General features: G+C 41.8%; 1 long non-coding RNA gene across 1 annotated transcript; it reads right to left on the minus strand.

Moving 5' to 3' along the window:
- Positions 1 to 8,047: 8,047 nt before the first annotated feature.
- On the minus strand, positions 8,048 to 15,528 carry LOC133015794 (uncharacterized). Its single transcript, XR_009681539.1, has 3 exons — positions 15,358 to 15,528; positions 13,923 to 14,489; positions 8,048 to 8,827 (listed from the first exon to the last, which is right to left on the minus strand). It is a non-coding gene; the product is annotated as an uncharacterized LOC133015794 (long non-coding RNA).
- Positions 15,529 to 24,866: the final 9,338 nt, after the last annotated feature.

Below are 24,866 nucleotides of genomic sequence, written 5' to 3' on the forward strand. Positions count from 1 at the left end.
TACCACATTAAATTACAAAAATGTGAATACATACGTTGTGAGGGTCACATCAAACTACCAATCCTCCCCTTTAATTGGCAGTTACAGTTTTTCTCAATTGGTTTGGCTCATTTCACGAAACAGAAATGACATTCTCAAAACAACACGTGCAAACCTCCAAACCGCTGGGCACTTGTTCACAACAGATTGGAAGATCTCATTCCTTTAATCAAATTGCAATTGTATTAGCACAGCCTTGCACATGACAAGCACAATTTTCATATGATTTAGGACACCTTGCAAACGGTTAGGTACAATTGCCTTCAGTTAGCCCACTTACCAATTGAATATGTCTTGCTGGTCTAAACTGAATGTTGCTTCTCAGTCAAGTGGTTGTTCTCTGCAGAACATGTTGGCATCATTTCCTTGTTTACATCATCACCTGCACAATAGTTCACTCCACTGTCAAAATCTTTCAGGCACATAATACCATGAAAAACATCATGATATATACTGTAATATGGATCTCTTGGATCATTGGCCTAATTTTCATGTGCAACTAGAACTTTACTAACCATGGCGAGTTTCACACAACCAATCACCAATCACACAGTAAGTTTAGTTAGCTGACAGGTGCTATCCAGGAGCATAAAGCACTGACCAAGTTCAGTACAATTTATGAACATGGAGGCACCTGGCCAGGGAAACAACCAAGGGCAACTGCCTACTTGAGAAAGAGGAGGAAGAAGAAGAGGAAGAGGAGCAAGGGTGCGTGGTGGTGGAGAAGGGGGAAGAGGCCGAGGAGGACGAAGACAACAATTTGTGCCAGATGAAATTCGGGCTACACTTGTGGACCATGTGGTCAACCATGGCCTCACAATGGCAGAGGCAGGTCATCGAGTTCAGCCTAATGTGCCACGCTCTACAGTGTCCTCTATCATCCAAACATTCCGCAGGGAAAACAGGTATGTGGTCAGTCAACTATGGAATTATTGATGGTAGAGTTAACTGTAATATTTAAATTTATTGAACTAAAGTCAAAGTAAACAACTAAATACAAATGGTAATAGTGTCTATTCCCACACATTTTTCATTGTGTGGGACAATGTAAGCTTCCACTGTGGCCCGCTCATCAGGGCGTGTTTCACTGCCATCCAAGAATGCTGATGGTGCTCCTATCACCTTACTCCCCATTCCTCAATCCTATCAAGGAGTTTTTATCTGCATGGAGGTGGAGGGTCTATGAGCATCGGGCTCAAAACAAGAGGTCCCTTCTCCAGGCAACGGATGCTGCTTGTGGTGATGTCACAGCAGAGCAGTGTCAGGGATGGTTGCAGCATGCACGCCGATTCTTCCCCCGTTGCATAGCAAGGGAGAACATCAGATGTGATGTTGATGAAAGTCTGTGGCCAGACAGACGTGAGCGTGAGGATGAGCAGGAGAGTGAGGATGAAAACTAGTGAAACTCCAGCTTTACTTTAGTTTCTTACTTTATGTGTTGTTAGTGTAGGCTATACCTAATTTTAGTTTTGATGTGCTTATTGTCCCACAGTATATTGTGCTGTACACATTTTCTGTTACTGTAACCACGATGTATGGCAATTACTGTAACAATATCCATGGCTGTATGACTGCAATAAAGTATTTTATGTGAAACCTTGAATTAATCTTTTTTCTGTTTACACATAGTATTCTGGAAAGAAAACATCTACTGTACGCATTCAGTGTCAAAGGACTGAGCCAAGATTGAAATGTGCACATGAGGGATATTTCTATGGTCCACTGCCATACTGACAAAACATCTAAACATTTTGACCTGTAGTGTTTAAACAATGCCAAAGGGACTTTTCATTTTGGGGGCAGTGACTGTTTGTATGAGAAAAGGATTTAGTTTTGACTGATGAGTTGTCTGTTTTGGGAGAGATATGACCTTTTGCAGGTGTGCCATGGAGTTTTGCTGAACCATCTAGGTTATTTTGGCAAATGTATTTAAACCTTGGAGAATGTCCTTTTTCCCCCGAGAGATGAGCCACAGCAATCGAGAAAGAACTTTTCATTTTGGGGGCACTGATTATTTATATGAGAAAATTATTTGGTTTTGAAGCTTGAGTTAACTGTTTTGGGTGAGATATGACCTTTTGAAGGTGATCCATGTAGTTGTGCTGAACCATATAGGCTATTTTGCCAATTGCACTTAGTGCTCTGAGAATGTCATTTCTGTTTCGTGAAATGAGCCAAACCAATTGAGAAAAACTGTAATAAGGTAGTCCTAAGGTCATTTGACCTTATCGGATCTTACATATTTATAGTATATTGTGTATTATAGTCATATAAAATGGAATAAGACATTTCTTGTACTCTCCACGTCTACTCTGCATCCACCCTGCAAGCAATGTTAACAGTTAAAAATTTGTATCAAGGATGGTTGTGTTGTCACTGAGAAGGCAACTGTATGTGCCTCGCTGTCCCTGGTGCCTTACAAGGAGAACAACCCTCAATGCCTTACATTGATGTTGTTCTCCATGTGCTCTGCTAGCTGAGAACATGTACAAGTTTGTTGTCTCTTTCTTTTACTTTGAGCCCATACAGCAGTGACCCCATTTCTTTAATCCCTCCCCAAGTCTGTTGAAAATGTTTAGGATGTCAAAGGCTGCATCAATTATGCATAGGAACTGACTGATTGGATTTTATCTCTTGTTTACAATACCCATTAGCCCCTCCACTGCTGAAAGTCTGGGCTGCAAGATGGACCTTAATTTTCAGGTTTTGCCCCTGAATGTCCGACATTTTTTATTTGATGCAAGCCATCCTTCACATGAAACCTTTAGACCTCCTTGATGTAATTTTATATGCTGGCTATTTTCCCCAGATTATCAGAACGTCAAATGATGAGAACACATTCGGTAGAAGCTTGAGCATGTGTCAGTTCATGGACTTTTTGTGTGAAATTCCTCAGGATAGAGACGGTGAGCTCTCATGTCAATGATCAATCATCAATCAAATTTTATTTGTATAGGCCATATTCACAAATCACAGTTTGTCTCATGGGGCTTTAACATGGTGTGACATCCTCTGTCCTTAACCCTCAACAAGAGTAAGGAAAAACGACTAAAAACCCTTTTAACAGGGTTAAAATAACGTAGAAACCTCAGAGAGAGACACATGTGAGGGATCCCTCTCCCAGGACGATGATGTCTTGGTTGATGCCTTGGTTGACACGACACTGCCCAATCATTGTGAAGTTTTGAGATGGTCCATCACTTGTCAATGGGACAACTGCGTGACAATTGCGTGAAACCTAATAAGGCTCTCATGGATGAGGTGTGCTCTTTTGCTCCTGTCATGCCATTGATAAGAGAGTAAGCTTTGGGGTCTTCGAGACTCATGGTTTGCAACAACGATGCTTGTTTTGCCACATTTTCTGTCTCACTGCCACAGATACAACCTATCCATGGATTTACCCTCCTGAACTCAGTCTCCTTGTTTGGTGGCTTTTCAACTTCAGCCTATTACGAGCTTCATTGAGCCTCTAATTTAATTTTTACTTTTACTGCAGAAGCTTTCCTTGTAATTGTTCTGGGAAACTCATAAATGATATAGCAGTGATTACTCAGAAAGCAGCTGGTTTGAGACAGTAAAAGTGGCCTGATGCTGAATCTGCCCATCCACCATTTAGATTAGGTTGCTTAACACTACCACCATAGCCAACAATGCAAAATACATTTACTGTCAGAGCAATATGTCATCATGCACATAATCTTATACTGTTCAGGTTTGTCCTGATGGCATTGCTCTGACTGATGTCACGACTGCAGTTATATACATCGCCAACCTCCTCATTGCTATTTCCAAATGAAACTGAGATGTGACAGGTCCTTGCCATTTACAAGTGGGAAAAGCAAAGAAATGAATCAGTCTTAGTGACAGGTGCCGAATTGAGAGGAAAAACTCATTGCCGTGCTGCGACTTTCTTCTTGCCTCCACATGTACTTCAGAACAGACTTGAGCTTGATAATCTCATTTTAGATAGGAAGGAGATTGTTTCCCCCAAAACGATGAACTATTCCTTTAGTTCAGGGGTCTTCAACGTTTTTCAGGCCAAGGACCCCCAAAATGCTGGAGAGATAGAGCAGGGACCCCCTACTATATTTATTGTAAAAAAATTTGTTTTATATTAAACTGGGCCTAGTGCCATGTATAAACATAGCTACCCTGTTATTGTGGATTCAATACTAAGCTATTGAAATATTACAAGGGTTCATATATTCATGTTTTTAATTTAAACATGTGCAAGGTACAGGGTGGCCATGCCTCTGCCATTTATAAACATACATCTTGCATACAATACAACACTGAGCTATTAAAGTAATTCACAGATTCATGTTGTTATTTTAAACATACATGTAGAAGAGACAGTGATCGATCCCCAGTCTGACCCATCTGCATGCCGAAGTGTCCTTGGGCAAGATGCTGAACCCTGAATGGCCCACTATAGAATAACAAAGTACTGTGATTAGATGCACTGTAGGAATGTGTGTGTGAATGGGTGAATGTAAAACTGTACTGTAAAGCGCTTTGAGTGGTCACTAGGAAAGCGCTAAATAAATACAAAACCATTTACCATTTACCATTAGTGAGACAACTTATCTAACCTTGGACGGATGGAGGTTGTCAGGCAGAGGGTCAAATCAGCCTCACAATATTTTGGATGTATGTTAATGTGTATTTAAAGACATTTCAATTTTTGGAAAAAAAAATTGGTTAAAAAATAAATTAAAAATTATAAAGAAAATTAAAAATTGTCTAATCAACTAAAGATTTTGCGACCCCCGTGCAGTACCCCCTGTTGAAGACCTCTGCTTTAGTTTATTGTGCATCCAATATTGTGTGAGACAAAATGTGAAGAGCTTTTTTAAAGCAGATGATTTGAAGAAGTCTAGAAACTCATTCTACTGGTTGTCGGTATTATTTTATAGTTGAGTAAATACACAAGAGAAAGGTAGGTTATGACAGATCTGTGATACATCCCAATGGTCTCTTGCTGCATGTTTGGTTGATAGTTTTCATTGAAAGATGCACTGATGAGTATGCAATATAGTTCTAATGATTACTGATAGAGTCACAGTGTGAGTTGTGTGGATGCAGCGGTGCTTGTCTGTCCTGCGGTAAACCTGGTGTGCTCAGTCAGATGTGCTGGATTACTTCTTGTCAAGTTCATTCTTCATTCCTCATCACAGCACCTCAGTTTCCATGGAAACAGACAAGACAGCCACAGTGACCATGAATAGCATACTAGTGTGCTGAGCGTCAGGTCAGTGCCTGCACACATGGACTATGAGAGGAGCTGCAATGACTCACAGCAGTGGTGGACATGAATCATGTGCGAGGTGATGCAAGGTGAGAAAATATTTGCTGGGATCAAGACGTAGCACTCACCTCAAAATAGGTTTGGCAAGTGGAGCAATGCACCTGAGGCACACTGGCATGTGTCAACAGGGAATTCTTAACCTTAAATCTGATTTGGCGAAAAAGAGCAGTTTAAAAACTGAAAAGAAGTATGCGTTTTCAGGCATAGGACATCAACGTACCTGGTGGCCCACTGTGGCCCCGACTCCACTCAAATGAAGATCCCAACAAACATGCATGTAGAGTGAGCATACCATGTGACCAACCATTTATTTAGTTCTCGTTTAAACACGCCTTCGCGAAGACAACCGGCTGCGTCGTAAACGTAGTTTTTCAAATACTTGCCGATGAACTACGCGTGTTACCGGAGGATACCACTAGAGGAAAAATCGGAGAGATCAGACAATTAAACATCCAGATTTGCATGATTTAAACAATAAACATGGTGACACTCGAGGAGGTTACTATTTTGTTCATTCTGAGATCAAGGCATAAAAAGAGACAGCGGCCCCATTGTAGATGGTACTTAACTGTCGCCCGCTATTTTGACAAGCATCTTTGTCACTGTACAGTGTCAATGACACATCATATAGATGCAGGTAATTGCGGACTTGGTCAATAAGCCTGTCCTCAAAACTTTCCACCATTGTTGTCGCTGCTTTTGTGCCCATTGACCTGTTCGTTTGGGCTCAGCTCTTTTGCACAATATTAAAGATGCGACCGCAGATATTGTCTGGCCCATGGCTCTTGTTCATCTCTGTAGAACAGAAAGCCTGTTCAACATCATTGTAGTTTATAATGAGTTGATTTTCTTGAGGTTTAAGACTCAGTTCTTGAATTCAATTTCTAAAACATGTCAAAACGATTATAAAAGCAATTAAGAGCATTGGCAATGGTGGTGCTGAATTAAAACTATCTAAAGTGCTTTTTGTTTTATTCTGGAGGCCTGCAATGTATATATAATATTATTATTTAGATATTAGATTTTTTTCAGAATTTTGCTGCAAGTTACTGGACATCAATTTCTCAATAGCCATGGCACACTTCATTAATGTCAGTGGAGCTGAGGATGAATTTTGTCCCTTAAATTGTGTTTCTAAACTATGGTTGCATGTGCAAATAGACAAAGCAAGAAAGAAAAAAATTACAAATTCAACGCAATCAAATACAGGAATGTGCCAAAATTAGCACAAACAACAATGGAAGTGTTTTTTGGGGACATAAAATAGTATTTGTCCTCATTCCCCGATATCATCTAAAGATTCTTATTTAATTTGTTCTTAAGAAAATTTCTTTTAAAACTCTACATCAAATTCATGACGTGTTCTTAAACACTAGTATTGTTTGCACCAGTGTTATATATATATCTCATATTGAAGCATGCCTATGTCTTTGTGAGTTGAAAGCACATGCCATTCATTCCTACATAGCATAGGTCAGCGCACTGCCAATGCCTATGAAAGGGCATGAGACTGCAGGGCAGACATTTTCCAAACATATATCCTGTAATTACTGTGGTGCTGATAAGATGTTATACAGTGCTAAGATAACCAACTCAAGCTACCTACAAAAAATGCTGTCCATCATGATGCTGACTGATATTTTCTCTATAGAGAATTTGCACATAACAATTATTCCACCCATCCAATGTTAGAATGATAAACTTTGACTGAAAGATGAAATACTTTACCTTAAAGGGGACATATTATGAAAATTCCACTTTTGTAGTACTTCTACACATTAATTTGGGTATCTGGCATGTCTACCATACCAAAAACTCTGGAAACCCCCCCCCCCCTCTATTTGTTGTGGTTCCTCTTTGTCAGAAACTATACGCTAGAGTGCGTCCAATGGGATTACGACCCGAAAATACGTCATAGTCTCGCTACACGGCCCGGCTCCACCGACCCGGTTAGCTCGCGAGCTAATGCTAGCCGGGGAGCCGGGCTCCCCCCGGCTAGGGGAGCTAACCAAACACTAAACTAAAGCTGAAACTACTGAGCTGATTTTTTGCTAGATCAGGGATTGATCAGTATTCTGAACCCTTGGTGGTTCAGTGGCAAGCCAGGCGATTGACAGCGGACGGAGATCGGGATCCACTCCGAAGACCAAAGACATCTACTCACTTTCCTTTGATACAGATAAGAACGTTCACCATAAAACCTACCCGGGTAGTAGAACGAACACAGGGTTGAAACCCCATCTTCTGATATAGAAGAAAGGACACTTTTCTTTGAACTTTATTTTATTATTTATTATTTTATACATTCATTTATTTTATTGAAAGAGCTCTATTTTTGTTGTTGTTCCTATTTCCATGCACTGTTAAATAAAAATTGCTTGTGAGGCAATAAATGATCACTGTTCAATTTCCAGCCAGAGTCCAGCTTTCTGAACCTAGAGGAATGTGAGTTGCTTTCTTCCATTAGGGTTAAAGGTGCTGCATATGTTAAAATGTTTATTCAACAGTTTCCTCAGAGACTTAAAGATGCTCTGCTCTTCATCAACTCTTTTTCATACTGTAAATGTCTCATTCACTTTTCTTCTGCTTGTTTCCATTATGTCAAACTGGTGATTTTGTTCTTTTACCTGCACCAAGGACGAGATGTTTCCACATATTTGTTTGAAGAGGAAAGAAAAGCAGAGTCATGATTCCAGTGAAGTCGGTGGAAGGATGTTTATTGAGCATTAAAGCAGAGACAAGTAGAAACAGAACTTTTCTCTCTGAGATGTTTTTCTTCTCGTTACATCTGGTTTGTCACAGAGGAAATGATCCATGTGTTTGACTCATAGACTGAATATAAAGGCTTGGACTGGGATGTTCTGCTGTTATACTACAGAGCCACCTGTGGGTCAAAAGTAGAAAAGCAACCACCGCTCTGCACCTGATGCAGAAATGAAAACGTCCCATTTTTAAGTCCAGAGTTTTGATCTTTTGTTTCAAAGACAAAAGTCTGATTTTGAATTTAAAGTGATTTCAGTGTGTTTAACTTTGTGTTGAACTAAATCAATTTGTGACGTGAATCCAGGAACTTTAAGATCATAAACAAACATATACACAGAATGTGGTTCTACACACATGGAGACATACTGAGGGACAACAGTGGAAAATAGTAAAGACCAACTTAAATACACTGTATGTGACTCTTTACAGAGGGTTTATATATTCTGCTTGTGTTGTGTCAGAATAAACACAATCAGGGCAAGGAGTTTGCAGGTTTGAATCCGTTTCAGATTGGGTCTTCCTGTGTGGAGTCTGCATGTTCTCCCCGTGTTTTCTCCAGGTGCTCCAGCTTCATCTCACAAACACATGCAGATTGTGTAAATTGGAGACTACACACAAGCTGCTGCTGCTTCAGCCTCTGGATCCTCAGGACACAGCTCAGCCTCCGTCCAAACACACTGTCCTCTTCACACTCACCTTCACTAAGACCCCTCACACCTGTTGAGAGAAGAAGACATCAGTGTTAGAGAGACTCACTTCATCAGCTGTGAGTCAGTGATGCAGCTCATCCAGTAGAAAGAGCAGCAGGGACTTCAGTCCTGTTCAGAGGTGGAGCAGCTTCCTCTCTGCTTCATGTTCACGTGTTGGAATGAACACTCTAAGAGCTCAGTGTGTGTCCTCTGCATGTCAAAGTGCAGAGTGGACACCTGACAGGTGGATTCACTGCTGTTACAGGTGAAGCCATGTTTCACTTTGTGTTGATGCACATCTGCTTCTGACAAACTGGGACCAGATAAGACAGATGGACCTCAGCAGAGGTTATGCTCTGTATAAAGAGCTCCTGGTTACCATGATGATGACACACACTGTCTCACTGACTCTGAGGACACACACTGTCGCACTGTCTCTGAGGACACACACTGTGGTGGTAACCTCTGACATCACTACTCAATAAAAACACATGGACCTATCTTCAGGAAGCTGACTGAGTGCATCTGGTGTTTTGGTGACAGGATGAGTCTGGAGAGATTGAGATGTTCTGGGTGAGTTAGAGATCAACTGAATCAACAAGATGTTGATTTAAACTTCCCTTATCCTTCCCTTTAAGGAGAGTGTGCACAACACAACAGTGTAGAGTCACTGTGGTCAGTGGGTGGATCTTTTATACTGGTTAATCTCCAACTTAACCTCGAGCATGTTAGCCGTTCATCAGAAGTTATCATGGGGATTTACCACGTTAAGAAGTGGACGAGCTTCGTAGGACTGAAAAAACTAAACCTGAAGTTAACCTGATAACCACAAATCCTGATTGGTAGCACAGACCCTGGATGTGTGATACTGACTGTGTTTAGTAAAATACTGATGAAAGCAGCGTGGACTGACTCCAACAATCTACTGACCACAGAGTCTCCAGTCTACAGGTTGAACTCTGCTCCAGATCAAGCAGCTCTTTCACTTCTGAGTCCTGCAGGAAGTTGCATCTCAGATCCAGTTCTCTCAGATGAGAGGGGTTTGACCTCAGAGCTGAAGCCAGAGAAGAACAGCTGATATCTGACAGACTGCAGCTCCACAACCTGGATAAAGAATACAACTTAACTGTAAATTAAACTGAGTTCATGTGTGAAAATAAAGAACTTTGACTAAACATCACTGTCTTGTCAGACCTGAAGTCTGAGTCAAGGTGTTCTGGACATTTTCTGGAACTTTTCCTGCAGCATCCTAATAGAGTTTCTGAGTGAGTCCATGTGAGAATACAGCAGGTAAATGTCAAGAGGATTTCACAGAGAGCGAGTGGACGTGTTGATGACACAAACACGTGACGGACGTGAAACTGGAAGAACACAAATATCTCAGGATGAAGAAGAGGAGCTGTACACGTAGAAGACGAAGACGTCATCTTGGAAACACAAGGAGATTCCAGAGCTTTTGGTGATGAGGGCCGACGCCGGTGTGGATGAGCTGAAAACAACAACACTGATCTTTCCACAGCAGGATCTATACGTCATGTCCCGCCTCCTGCTGCTCCACCCATTCTTCATATGTGAAAGTCAAACTCCCGAAAATGTCCAAACACTATTTTACAGAGTTCACTATAAACAGCTTGAAAGTCCTCGTGTCCTCGAGGTTCAGTTGTTTGTAATATGTAACTTCACCACTAGATGTCTCTTAATATCTTGCTGGACATGTTCAGACGTCGTACACGTAGACAAGAGGACTACGTTAACATGTACAACACCTGGAGACGTTGCTAGCTCCTTCACAGTGAAACTGTAACTTAACGTAACCATGGTTATTGTAGGAGCCAAGTTAACCTTTATGTTATCTTTCTTTATTAGCCATGCATGTGTGTGTGTGTGTGTGTATGAGTGACACTGTGTCTGTAGGTGTTTTTACCCCACCTAAAGGACACCTGAACTGAACCTGAGAGGTGGAGGGTGGAGCCAAGGGGAAAGGCTTAAAGAGCCAGCCACGAGAGCATCTGGGCGTGGCTGAGCAAGGCAACACTTTTTTGACAGTGTGTTAACGTTCTACAGGGAAACGGTGCTCTACGAGAGTCTCTTTAGTTTAATGTCTTTTAGTTTGTTTCAGGTAAATTGTAATCCATCTTTCTACAATAAATGGTCATAGGAACCAACTGGACATACCTCTACTCCTCATCTTTTATACACGCGTCAGAATCAAACCGAACTCAGCCACCAGTAGTAGTTAAGTAGAAATTGCTGCTACAGTTATCATGGAGATATGTGCTTTGGCTCCACCCCTCGTCTGAATGTTCCCACATGTTCCTGTTCCTGTGAACGAGTCGGGCCCGGAAAATCCCCTGCTGCTGTTTCAGCTCCAGAAAATGTGCACTCATCTTCTACTCCAGGGAAGCAGTGTCGTGTCGACTTCAGCAAGTTATTCACCCCGAAAACCGAGTCACTCGTACGGAACAAGCTTAACAAGAGCCGGTAGCTTCATGTCTGCGTGAGACAGATGCTGAATTCACGAGGCTGTGATTGGACGAGCCCACCAGGTGATGACTCGAACGTGTGACGTGAGGTTTTCAGAGTAAAGCTTCACAGATGTCCTTTTCATCTTAAAGCAGCAGTTATAACAGCTTTTAAATTGAACTTTTATATGGAATGAGTATGTGACTGAGGACCAGTTTATTCTTTCTGGTTTTAAGTAAATGTACTTACATGATTCCTGCTCTTCTATGTTTGTACCCTCATAGTTGAATGCACTTATTGTAGGTCGCTTTGGATAAAAGTGTTGAGTGTTTTAATGGAATATTGAGAAAGTTTAATAACAACAATAAGACAATTGAAGTTCAAATTAGAATTTCAATTTTGGAGCTTACAGGGCACAGACATATCATAGCCAGCATAATTTCTTCCTGGTGAGCGGATTGCTGGTAGATGTGTGGTTAACACATCCACTGTGCATTTAACCAACACAAGTTAAAAAGTAACTGCAATCATGCCACTCTGCACAGTGGTTGAGATTTAGGATAGTGTTCATGGGCAATTAAAATTGAAGAGGTGGGTTGTCACTCCTGTCCAGAGAAAGAGACTTACTGAGTCTCATTGTTTTGGGTTATAATCAGTGCTTAATTTGTAAATCACAAGGTGCCGGAACGCAAAGTACATATTACAGCGCAGGGATGACGAGACGGGCACAGGTCCCGGAACGCATACAGAAAACGGTGCTGAAAAAAACATGCAAATGCCCACTGACAATGCTATGGGACTTACAAGCCTTAATTTCAAATAATATCCATGGTATAAATTTTATGACAATAATTAACAATTATTTTAGGCTATACAGCACAGGCAAATGCCCACATCAACACAGGTGGGACTTACAGTCAGCAATTAATTTCTCAACATAGATCTAACTTGTAAAACATAAAAAATAAAAGTTCAAAGCTTACAATAAATCACATAAATCTTCCATTATTATTATTTAAAGATTGGCACGGCGGCCTATTAATAGACAGCATGCTCATTATATTTAGTCCAAAACACCCCACATCACGACCATGTCCGGATTCTCCTCCTCCTCCCGGAGGTTTCACTGCGTGTGTCTGTGGCAGTTCTGTGTCCTTTGGCCACCCACGACCTCACGTACGGGACTGGATTGAATTTAGCCAGGGGGGGGTCCAACAAGATTTAGGAAGAGTAAAGATGATATGGTGGATGTGAGCAGAGAGGTACGGTTGGGAGTGCAAATTAAGTTCATTTGCGAAAAATCCGTGCTCACATTCAGCACTCGCAATAGGAATGCTGTTGACAGCAACAAGTCACTTCATCAGTTCATCGGGGATGTCTTTTCCTCCGAGTCTCTGTGTTTTCTGTAGGCCCGTATGACTGCGCGCGGGTTGGCAATGTTAAAGCGCTGGCACAGCGACTCAACCTCAGTCTCTCCATACAGCGCACCTGCGTCCTCGGGCCAGTACTGTGCGTAAAGCACCTTCAGCTCCTCAATTAACTTGTTATATCCAGTTTTATCAGGCAGCCGGCCTCCTTGAGATAACATACGTTCCTCTAAGTTCTTGGCCACAGTTAGGAAAAACTGCTTCGAGTCGAGTTTTTTGTCACTTGATTTTCCTCCATTCAATGTGACACCATGGAGAGAGTTTTCCTCAATTCCCCTCTGGCTCAGTTCAGTGTAGCGCCCTGGCCGATCCGACATGGCCTCAAGTACCCTGATTTCCCTACAAATTGTCTTGTGTTTATTACAAAACGTCACATCAGCGGCGGTGTGTCTTTAGCCGCCGCCGCACCCCCGCCCTGGACAATATAGCGAACCTCGTCCGCGGCAGACCTCTTGTCAGGGGGAGGGGGGGGCGTGGCGGCGCCGGCCCACACTGCCTTCGCGATTGACATATTGGCCACTTGTAAGAAATCACATTTTTTTTTGGCGTCACAAATTGGATGTGTGTCACATGCCGAAAGCGTGAGAGTTGGCAGCTCTGTTATTAATATTTTTTTCTATACGAGAGGTACCGGATCAGCCCAATTAAGTCCCGGAACACGGGCAGCCCAAAACCAAGAGGTGCCGCATCCTGTTCCGGCATGATCCGGCACAAATTAACCCCTGGTTATAATAAAATGTTGAAATAAAGTGCACTGTTTCAAAAAAATTTCATAGCATTGACCTTTGCTCATGGTATACAATGTAATTCGAAGCTCAAGTGTGGAAGATTCAGGTGAAAGGATCCATTGTTAGAAACTGAAGAGAAAAGAATCCTAGAGATGTTTTCACTAGTTTTATCTGAATTGTACCAATTGTTGTTTTCTTTATTTTAGAATGATACGTTTATATTTATATACTTTATATTTACATACTTCACATTTAAATACTTAGTTTTAATACTTTATATTTACACCAGGAGCGGGTCCTCTCTGCGGAGGCAGCCATGTTTTTTTACAGTAGCCCAGACTGGACAAACTAAACCTTTTGAGTTACTATGACAACTGAAGCTACCACAGGTTTTCCATCATGTTTGAAGGGGGGGGGGGGGATTCAGCTGCAACATGACACTTCACAACTAGATGTCACTGCATTCTACACACTGAACTTTTAGCATTAAAATATGATGTCTGACCTCAGAGTCTCCAATCGACAGGTTGGACTCTGTAGAAAACCACACAGCTCCTTCACTCCTGAGTCCTGCAGGTCGTTGTCATTCAGATCCAGTTCTCTCAGATGAGAGGGGTTTGACCTCAGAGCTGAAGCAAGAGAAGAACAGCTGATCTCTGACAGTTGGACCATTGTTTCCTTCATCAGCCTCTTCTCTGTGTGTTGGTCACTGAGCAGGTTTGTATAATTAAACACTGTTTAAAGTAGGGATGGCTTCAGACAGTCACATCCTGTTTGTTTCTATACTTATCAACTGTCCAACGTGTTTCAATAAGAATGTGTCTTATTTTGAAAACCTAAGGAGGACGAGTGACCCAATAAGAAAGAAAGTCTGAAAAGTGAACAAAGATTTAAGGACCTCAGAGTCTCCAGTTGACAGTTTGGACTCTCCAGTCCAGAACACAGCAGCTTCACTCCTGAATCCTGCAGCTGGTTTCCACTCAGATCCAGTTCTCTCAGATGTGAGGGGTCTGACTTCAGAGCTGAGGCCATGACTTCACACTGAGTCTCTGAGAGTCCACATACACCGAGTCTGTAATTAAAGAAAATATCAAATCTGTGAGAATTAAATCAGAAAACACAACAGTCATACAAAACGCGATCATTTGACCCTCACCCTGGTAAATCCCCTTTTGTTAAAAACACCTCAAGAGAATCCTTTCAAATTTGGTACAAGCGTTGATTCAGACTAACAGAGGAACTCATTAGATTAAGGTGGTCAAAGGTCAAGGTCACAGAACATGTTATTGGCCTATTGAACATAATATCTCAAGTCCGTCTTCAGAGGATTTCTTCACATTTTGAATCAAAGATAAACTGATTAGATTTCAGTGGTCAAAGGTCAAAGGTTACAGTGACCTCATATTATTGTGAAGTCAACATGTCAGGAACCTGGAGGGACGGACACTGCACTGGTTGGTGGTGACGTACAAACGCAGGGTGGGAATTCTAGTTTTTACAAGAAAGAAGAATAAGCTATATTTCCTGCTTCTTCAGTTTCAAGGAACCATTAGTGATTCTCATCCAAACACTGATTCAGTGATCGTCCCCTCACACTGTGCTAGCTGTTTGATCATATATATATATATATATATATATATTATATACAATAATCTCCCTTGCACCCTACACGGTTGTTTGTCTGAATCCTCAAACTCCAGCCCATTGATCACATTGGACTTTACTCTCCACATCTGATCTAGTTGTTCTCATATGTACATGAGAACAATGGGAATGTATATGTACATAATAATAATAACTTTATTACACACACACACAAACACACACACACACACACACACATGCTGCCCAAAACAATGAGAATCATTTAACACTGAGTGTATTTGAAGAACAACTCATCTCCACTGATTGAACATGTTATTGATCATGTCTGGACTCACCGAGCCTTCCTGCAGTTCCTCACAGCTGGGATCAGTCTCTGTCGACCCTGGTCTGATGTGTTGAACTTCACCAGGTCCAACTCATCCAGAATCTCCTCTGACATCTGCAGCATGTAGGCCAGAGCTGAGCAGTGGATCTCAGAGAGTTCCTCCTCTGATCTGTTCTCTGACGTCAGGAACTGTTGCATCTGCTGATGAACTGAGTGGTCGTTCATCTCAGTCAGACAGTGGAAAATGTTGATGTTTCTGTCAGGAGAAATGTCATCACTCTGCATCTGCTTCAGGTTGTTGATGACTCTCTGGATGATCTTTGGATTGTTCTCTCTCCGGCCCAGCTGGCCTCCTAAGACTCTCTGGTTGGACTCCAGACTGAGGCCGTGAAGGAAGCGAACAAACAGGTCCAGATGACCATTTGTACTGGTCAGGGATTTCTTCATGGTTCTCTTCAGGAGGTCATCCAGGTAGAAGGTACTGTCTATGTCCCCATCTGTTCCCAATAAGTTGTTGAGTTCTTCAGTGTTCCTCTCGGTGTAACAGAGGAACATGTAGACTGCAGCCAGAAACTCCTGAACGCTCAGATGAACAAAGCAGTAGACTGATTTCTGGAAGATCACACACTCTCTTCTGAAGATCTCAGTACAAACTCCTGAGTACACTGAGGCCTCTGTGACATTAAGACCACACCGCTCCAGGTCTTCTTGGTAGAACATGATGTTTCCTTCCTCCAGATGTTTAAGTGCCAGCCTCCCCAACTTCAGGAGAACGTCCCTGTCAGCCTCCAGCAGCTGCTGTGGAGTCGTCTCATGTCCCTCACCGTACTTGTTGTTCTTCCTCTTTGTCTGAACCAGCAGGAAGTGTGAGTACAGGTCAGTCAGGGTCTTGGGCAGCTCTCCTCTCTGCCCTGTGGTCAACATGTGCTCCAGAACTGTAGCACTGATCCAGCAGAAGACGGGGATTTGACACATGATGTTGAGGCTCCTGGACGTCTTGATGTGTGAGATGATTCTGCTGCACAGCTCTTCATCACTGAATCTCTTCCTGAAGTACTCCTCCTTCTGGGCGTCAGTGAAGCCTCTTACTTCTGTGACCCTGTCAACACTTGTAAGAGGGATCTGATTGGCCGCCGCAGGTCTGGAGGTTATCCAGACGAGAGCCGAGGGAAGCAGATTCCCCCGGATGAGGTTTGTAAGCAGCACGTTGACTGATGACCTCTGTGTGACATCAGACACAAGCTCCCTGTGGTTGAAGTCCAGAGAAGGTCTGCTTTCATCCAGGCCGTCAAAGATGAACAAAGGTTTACAGACAGCGAGCGTGTCTGCAGTGAGCTTCTGTAACGCTGGATGGAAAACACGGAGCAGCGTGAGGAGACTGTGCTGCTGGTCCTTCACCAGGTTCAGCTCCCTGAACGAAAGCACAGTCAGCAGATCCACATCTTGGTTTTCTAAACCCTCTGCCCAGTCCAGAGCGAACTTCTGCACCGAGAAGGTTTTTCCAACACCAGCGACACCGTTGGTCAGGACGACTCTGATGCTACTCTGCTGGTCAGTGGAGGCTTTAAAGATGTTGTGGCACTTGATGGGAGTGTCGTGGAGGCTCTTCATCTTGGAAGCCGTCTCAAGCTGCCTCACCTCATGTTGAGTATTTACCTCTTCACTCTGTCCCTCTGTGATGTCAAGCTCAGTGTAGATCCTGTTTAGGAGGGTTCTATTTCCTGTTGCGTCACTTCCTTCAGTCACATGTTCACATCTCCTCCTCACACTGAGCTTATGTTCATCTAAAACCTCCTGCAAACCACGATCTGCTGAAAGACAAGAAACAATGTCAGAGACAGAGAATCTGAGAATCTGCTGATTGTTTTCATCAGATACAGAAAAACTACAGAAAAAAGCTTTTTAACTTTGTGCTTTTCTAACGATGTTAAATGTTGATGCTGTATGAAGGAACAAAATTAAACCACATGTGCTGTTGTCAGAAGTGAAGACATCAGCAGACACATGTACAGTGCTGCTCTGACCGGCTGTCTGAGCTCCAGCTCCTGTCATGGATCTTTGTCCCCACTGGGGACAGGAGGAGTCTCCTGAAGAACCAGACTGGTCCCAGTATGAGGTGATGCACTGTCTGCAGAACCAGTGTCCACAGCTGATGGAGACTGGATCCTTCAGGACATCCTGACACGAAGCACAGCAGGACGACTGCTGCTCCTCAGAAACATGACTCCTCTTCCTCTCCCTGTGAAGACATTTCCTGATAATTCACATGTCACAGTCACAGGTTGTCATTACTTCTGTCAAGGAGGTTTTGTTTTTACCCAGTAAGTTTGTGTGTTGGTTGGTTTTTTAGTGGGATTATAAAAACTGACAGATTACCAGTAAATTTGGAGGAAGGTTGTGGTCTGTGAACCAGATCGGGGGGGGGGGGGGGTCCTCTTTCACAGACATGTTCAGAGGACTGATGTTTACCAGTGTGTGGAATTGGGTGCAGATCCAAATCAAAATGAGTCTCTAGTGGATTTCAAAGTGGTTTCATAAGGAGCGTGTCTATTCTTGGTGGAGGTCTGAGCTCTTTGAGTGATTCTGAGAGATCAGTCACCAACTTCAATGAAGCTCTGTCCTAATGCAGAGGCCACACTAGAGGAAACTAAATCCTGCTAAGAGCAGGTCACAGTAGAAACTCTGTGTGTGAGGGTCCAGGTTCATTACTGAAGAATGGAGGAGGACCCATGGACCAGTCACTCTTCAGAGACACACAGCTGGACCCTGGAGACTCTGCTCTCAGTCTGTGGTTCTGACCTCTGCAAACAACATATCATTCACTGGTTCATTCTCTGAGGACTCAGTTTGGAGAATCACATGTTTGCAGCAGGTCTCTTACTTTGTGTGTGAGGGTTCAACTTGCTCTCAAAATGTCCTCGCCCATGTTGCACCGGGCCGGCTGTGGCTCAGTTGTGGTTCAGGCCACGCTGCTGTTCTACATATTCAAGGTTTGGTCTATTTCCTTCTTGTTCTGCGCTCAGTTTACAGCAGAACACAGTGAAATGATCTTCCACACCAGTTTCAATGTTTATCTGTTGAAAACGTCACAAACACAAATATTTGCATCACTTCCTGTAGCCTACCCATTTCCAAATAAAAGCACTCCAGCGTTTCTGTCGACTGAATCAATTCATTTATTTATTTAATGTTTTTATTGTGAAATTGATGCACGGCTTCATAGTTTGTAGTACTGGTATTTATTTGAGTACACAGGACTTATTCTATCCAAGGAAATACAGTGATCACATCAGAAACCTCAGGAAGGCTGTAGTTACATTAAAACCCCCTGCATTTCATTGAGAACATTATTAAATTAATAATATATATGTGCCCAAATGAAGGTCAAACACAAGCTCTTCAACTTTATATTCACATTAAAACTCACACAAAATCAGTATAAAGTTATACGTGTGTGTGTGTGAGCGCTTGCGTGTGTGTGTGTGTGTGTGTGTGTGAGTACCTGGCCATGCAGGTCGATGTTCCTCACACCTCAGCCAGTGAGTCCAGAGCTTTACTGGGATCCACAGTGAAGACTCTCAACTGGTTGGTGACCACTGCTGTAACGTATTATTGTGAAAACACTTTCTGTTATTAAACACTTGATGAACAGATGTGATCAATCAATCAATCAATCAAATTTTATTTGTATAGCCCATATCCACAAATCACAATTCGTCTCATTGGGCTTTAACATGGTGTGACATCCTCTGTCCTTAACCCTCAACAAGAGTAAGGAAAAACTAAAAAAAAAAACCTGTTAACAGGCTAAAAATATGTAGAAACCTCAGAGAGAGCCACATGTGAGGATCCCTCTCCCAGGACGGACAGAAGTGCAATAGATGTCAAGTGTAGGAAAACATCATCAAGATTAAAGTTTTTAGCAGCAAAATAACTGAAAATTATTTATTTTGAAAGAAAAAGGCCATTTAGACAAAACGTGTCCTACAGACGGAACATCTGTATGAGAACACATCTGCACTGATTGTATTCAGAGTTAAAAGAAGAAGTAAAATGCCATGAAGATAAAGAGTGAAACTGTGAGTTAACAATGTTCAATAGTCCTTTGAAGGCTCTTTGTTCCAGACCTGCTGTTAACATCTGTCTCTGGGGATCCAGTTAGAAACACTGACTGTAAAATAATATGAATGAATACGTCTCCTCCGTCTGCTTCTTGTTGTTAGAACAAGTCTGAACACTTTCACTTTCACTGGAGGCTCCTCCTCCGCTCTGCAGTTACTGGAAATCACATGACTCTGGGTGTGTGTGTGTGTGTGTTCTTAAATTAAAACTGCTGTCTTAACTCATGAAATATTTTTTACAGAAATATATTAACATTCATTATTATTATTGTTATTAACTGTAACAACATCATGTGAACACGATGAAGACGTGTTTCCTTGCGATTGGTCTGAATATTCTACTTTGAATGTGTACCATTTTTCTGAGTTCCTTCACATCTTTCTGGTTTCTTACGAAGACGATGATGTCGTCTGCTTATGCAGATCAAATGTGGCTTTTTTAAAAATCATTTAAAATCACCCCTTCAATATAAGCTCTTATCTTATTTAGCATGGGTTCAATAGAAAGTCCCTATAACATCCCTGACTCTGTTGCATTTAAATGTTATTTAAATTAGAAGAAAGATTTAACACAAATACAATGTTGTGGAATTTGATGAATATAAATTATGTCTCAGCAGAAGCTGGCACACAGTTATTTTTTAACTTTCATAACTACTTTACTGGAGTGAAGCACAGTCACCATATTGCTGTTTTTTAAAACTCGTATAAAACTGTGGAAGTGCAAAACTTTTTTGCAGAGCCAAATTAACTGCTGATCGTTGGAAAATAACAATTTTATCCTAGAAAATGTGTTGTACGGTTTCTGTTCCACTTTTATTGGTATAGGATTGAATTCAGTTCAGTACACTCATTATTTATTTATAGTTATACTTTCTTTATGCTTTTGCCTCTTCCGTCAGGTTTATAGAGCTTTTTACAAAGTTATACTGCTGAATTCTCCTGACCCATGGAATCCGTTTTCTAACTTTGTATCCTCTAGTAGCTCTTTGTGTGTGTGCTTGTGCAGTATTTGGATGCAGCCTATGTTTTGAGCAGCATGAATTACACAGAACTGGAATGAAGGTGTCTCGTCCTGCACCAGATAATGAAAAGTGAGGATACTGACAGTACCTGGAAATGCCAATACATTTCAATTGACTGTTGACTGCACCTGCCAACACACATCAATTATTACAGCCAGCCCAACTCACTTTCCAAGTTCAGTGAATTGAGCTAGAAAGGAACTGAGGCTCATTGTCATACTTCTAAAAGTCATTGTCTATGGCTGCTTCATATCAAAACTAAACTTCTGAAACACCCTTGGAGACTACAATAGTTGTCATACTCCATTTATTCCATTATTCTTATATATATTTTATTATTCCGATTTTGGGATAGATGTGTTACAAAGTTGGAGATGTGGGTGGAGACAACCCACTCTAAAGATGAGAAGACATTTACAAAACAGCTGCTGTTTTTGTTGACATCCAGGAGATAGAGTATATGATGTGTGAATATACTCAGGGTTTGGTACTTAATGACATTTGGTTGGGTTGCAGGTGTAAATGAACATAATCACCATACCATGAATGACACTAACATATCATAACATAACATTATCCAATGAGACAAAGACTAAGGAGATAAGGTAAAGAAGTGCCCTGTAAATGCTAGTTAAGATGTTAGAGATTTTAGGAGAGGAGGTGGAAGAGGAAGAGATGAGTTTTATTAAATATAGAAGGGGATATAGTTGGGGGATATCTGCATAACAGTGATATCAAAAAAGCCATGCAAGCGGATAATTGGATCAAAGGAAGTGGTGAATACTACAAACGCGAGAGACCCCAGCAACGAGCTCTGGGATTTAGGCATTCTGTGTCACAGGTCCTTTCAAGCTCCATCAGATTGGATGGGAAACACACTGTAAATATCCTTCTTCAGGTGTTTCCACAGATTTTGTATGTGGTTTAAAGCGGGGCTTTGGTTGGAATGCTCAAGGACAAGCAGAGACGTCCTGAAGCCTATTCTTGACTGGATAGCTTCAGGTCATTGTGTTGTTGAAAGATATGCGCACTCTGTAGCATGATCTCTTGACGGACCCATCTGTTATATTTGCTATTCTAGCAGCTAGTTAGGAGGTCCCAGTCCGAAAGCTCAACCATGAGGATCAATTTAACAGAGTCTGTCACGTAAAGCATTTGTTTTGTTGTTAATGTGATGACGCTAAGGCGCACAGGGAATTTATGACACATGACACACAGAGCTTCTCTTTCCAGCTTCTCCTTCCTCTTCTCCATCCTTATCACATCAAAGTAATTCTTATCTCATCAGTACATGTTACTAACTTGACCCCTTCCCTGGAGTCCCTGTGCCTTATCGCCCGCAGATGCAGGACCACAGCTGTGGTGCACCATGGATCATGATTTGTGGATCGCGCATCAGAGGTCGCAATGGTGGATCCAGTTTGATGGATTCTATATCGTGCTGGCTGATCGTAGTGGTAATGGAGGATCCTTTGTCGCGTTGGCATCGGATGGTGGTGGTGGACCACGACCGAGGCGGCGGCTGATGATGGATCCTAACTGGTGCCAGTGGACAATGACTGTGGACTATAGTGGATCCCATCTTGATGGTGGATCATGATCTTGCTGGTTGCTGACCATAGACTATGATTGCAGCAGGACTACTTGACATATAGTATTGAAGTTATCCTTCAAAATGTTTACCCTCATCAATGCTGCTAAAAACTTTAATCCCGATGATTTTTTCCTACACTTGACATCTATTGCACTTCTGTCCGTCCTGGGAGAGGGATCCCTCACATGTGGCTCTCTCTGAGGTTTTGACGTATTTTTACCTGTTAAAAGGGTTTTTAGTCGTTTTTCCTTACTCTTGTTGAGGGTTAAGGTCAGAGGATGTCACACCATGTTAAAGCCCTATAAGACGAATTGTGATTTGTGAATATGGGCTATAAAAATAAAATTTGATTGATTGATTGATAACGATAGGTCCAAAGCTGGTTGGTAAAAATAGGTAAATGGATTTCCGATTAATATTTGTGTAGAAAAGTTATAAGTTGCTAACAGTAATCAGGTCACATCACGGTAACATGTTTTTCAGTAATAATAGTTGGATAGAAATGCATTGTAAGTGGACTGATTTGTGGCATTAGGAAAACGGTAATGACAAAGTGTTGAAAATAATGAGGTCAATGTTTTCAAACATATAAAATGTATGTGGAACCCATATTTGGAGAGCTGTTCATCTTATCAGCTTCACACTTGGCATGTGTAAGGGTCCAAGGAATCCCGGTGACATGCAATATGTTCAATATTAATAAGCTTTGAATAAAAAGGCGATCAGCCCTCCGTGGTGGCTGGGACTCATCAACGTAAGTGACCTTGTCGATTACAAGGACAGTTCAGTGTTCTGCCTTCTGTGTTGTTTCACCAAACGTTAAGCAGGAGGTGAACAGCTCTTTGTGCAGTAGAGGTGGTGCAGCTTCAGGGTTCTGTGGACTGAGTCCTATAGCTGCCCTTTACTTGTCACTGCTCAATTGCTGCAGGTCACTTTTACAGTTTCAGAAAGAAGGCTGCAACCAGCATCACCACAGGTCAGGCAGACAATGCATTCCAGGTTTAGAATGGCCACCACACAAGTTCTACAAAAACTATGAGATTTCTTAACTGGGAAGATAGGTGATAGGTGGTAGTCCACAACCAATCCCAAACCATCTCTTTCCTCTTTATGTTGTGATGCTGTGGTAATAATATTTTACACCAAATATCAAAGGTAACAATTATTTACAGGTGAAACATACGGCAGTTAATGTGTAATACCCAAAACTATCATAAATTGGGTCAGGAAATTAAATCACAGAAATATAAGCATTAAATATAGAGCTGACACCGACACTGCAGCCAGTTTAACTTAATACAGATGACGAAAGGTGTGTGACTGAGCGAAGATGAGTCAGTGCAAAATCTTAAGCTGATGAAGGTAGCTGCTGAAATCATAAACTGAAGTGTTGCGTTATGTTTCTCATTGAAATACAGTAGCTGAGGTTGATACTGATGATAAAGTGTATGCTTTGCTGAGTAGAAAGATTATCATTGTTGTGGATTTACAAGAGTTGTTGTAGGATAGTGTGTGTGTAGGTTCAACACTATTACAGTATTTACTTATTTACTGTTATTTCAAAGCTGCAACTTCTCTGTCACCTTGTTTTTCCTGCTAGTTAATTGTTCTCCAGATCTCTAAATGCTCTTGTTTCTACAGAAATGTGTAAAGATAGGGGTCGTCTTTTTATTGGATTCAACAGGGCATGTATGTGGCCCCAGGGGAAGATAGGGCTGAGGTGAGAGTGTGGTGCCCACTGTGAGTCATATCTACTCACTCAGTGGACACTGCTGGATCACAAAACCTTTAAATAGAATAATAACCATGTGATGTCTGTGGTGTAGCCGCAGTGGGGCTGCAAGTGAGCTGCTCCATAGGACATTATTCAGGTTCATACTATCAGTAAATGTGGCCCCCGGCTGTGCCGTTACTGGCAAATTATCCGCAACAGGCAAATGCCCTCCGTGCTGATGAGCGGGATATTTAAAGACACCCATTCTGGTGACTTTAATCAGCTAAATAAACTGATGTATTCTTTCTGTTGCTCAGCCCTTGATGCTACGTGATTTGCCCAGTAGGGCTAGGTGAGATGTTTATGACGACCAAAAGTGAGGGGTTGGATGACTGCTGGAGCTACACCAGGAAGCTTCTTTGCTTTCTTTTTTTGCAAGATTAATTTCTTTGGTGAAAGCCTGCCTCTTACTGCTTGAATTAAACTATATCATTGAAAGACAATTCATAGCTTTATGTTAGGCCAACAGAAGTGCATTTCCCTGGAGATCCCAGAGGACTGACTTCCTGTTTATTTTACTACACATTGTAATTACAGAAGCAAAAAGCAGGGTTGTATCTTCAGGGGAAAAAAAATAACTTAGGGTAGGGCGGGACTGCTGTCATTGGGCTGCCTGTTTAATCAGGCCTTACTGCATCATAATCAATATAATGAAGTAATTACTCAGTATTAACATATGCCATATTTAATCAGCAGCATGGATTTCAGAGGTGCTGGAATGCAAACAGGAGTCTGTTAACCAGTCAGACTGCTACTGTGGGCCTCACTGAATTACCATCCTGAATCAACCAGGCAGAACAACACTTGCTGTTTGTCAAATGAAAATAAACTCTGAAGTAAAAGTTAAGAGTGTGAGTCAAAAGTTTGGTTTCGACCAAGTAACTGGAACTTTTTTCAAGGAACTAAAAAGTTCCTGCAGACCTGTTGTCCTCCTGCATTTCTACCACGGGCCTTACGACCATTGGGGATGTAAAAGCTACACTTTTATTTAATACTTCTAAAAAT

The sequence above is a fragment of the Limanda limanda genome, chromosome 12 (assembly GCF_963576545.1).
Source record: "Limanda limanda chromosome 12, fLimLim1.1, whole genome shotgun sequence".
Taxonomy (NCBI): domain Eukaryota; kingdom Metazoa; phylum Chordata; class Actinopteri; order Pleuronectiformes; family Pleuronectidae; genus Limanda; species Limanda limanda.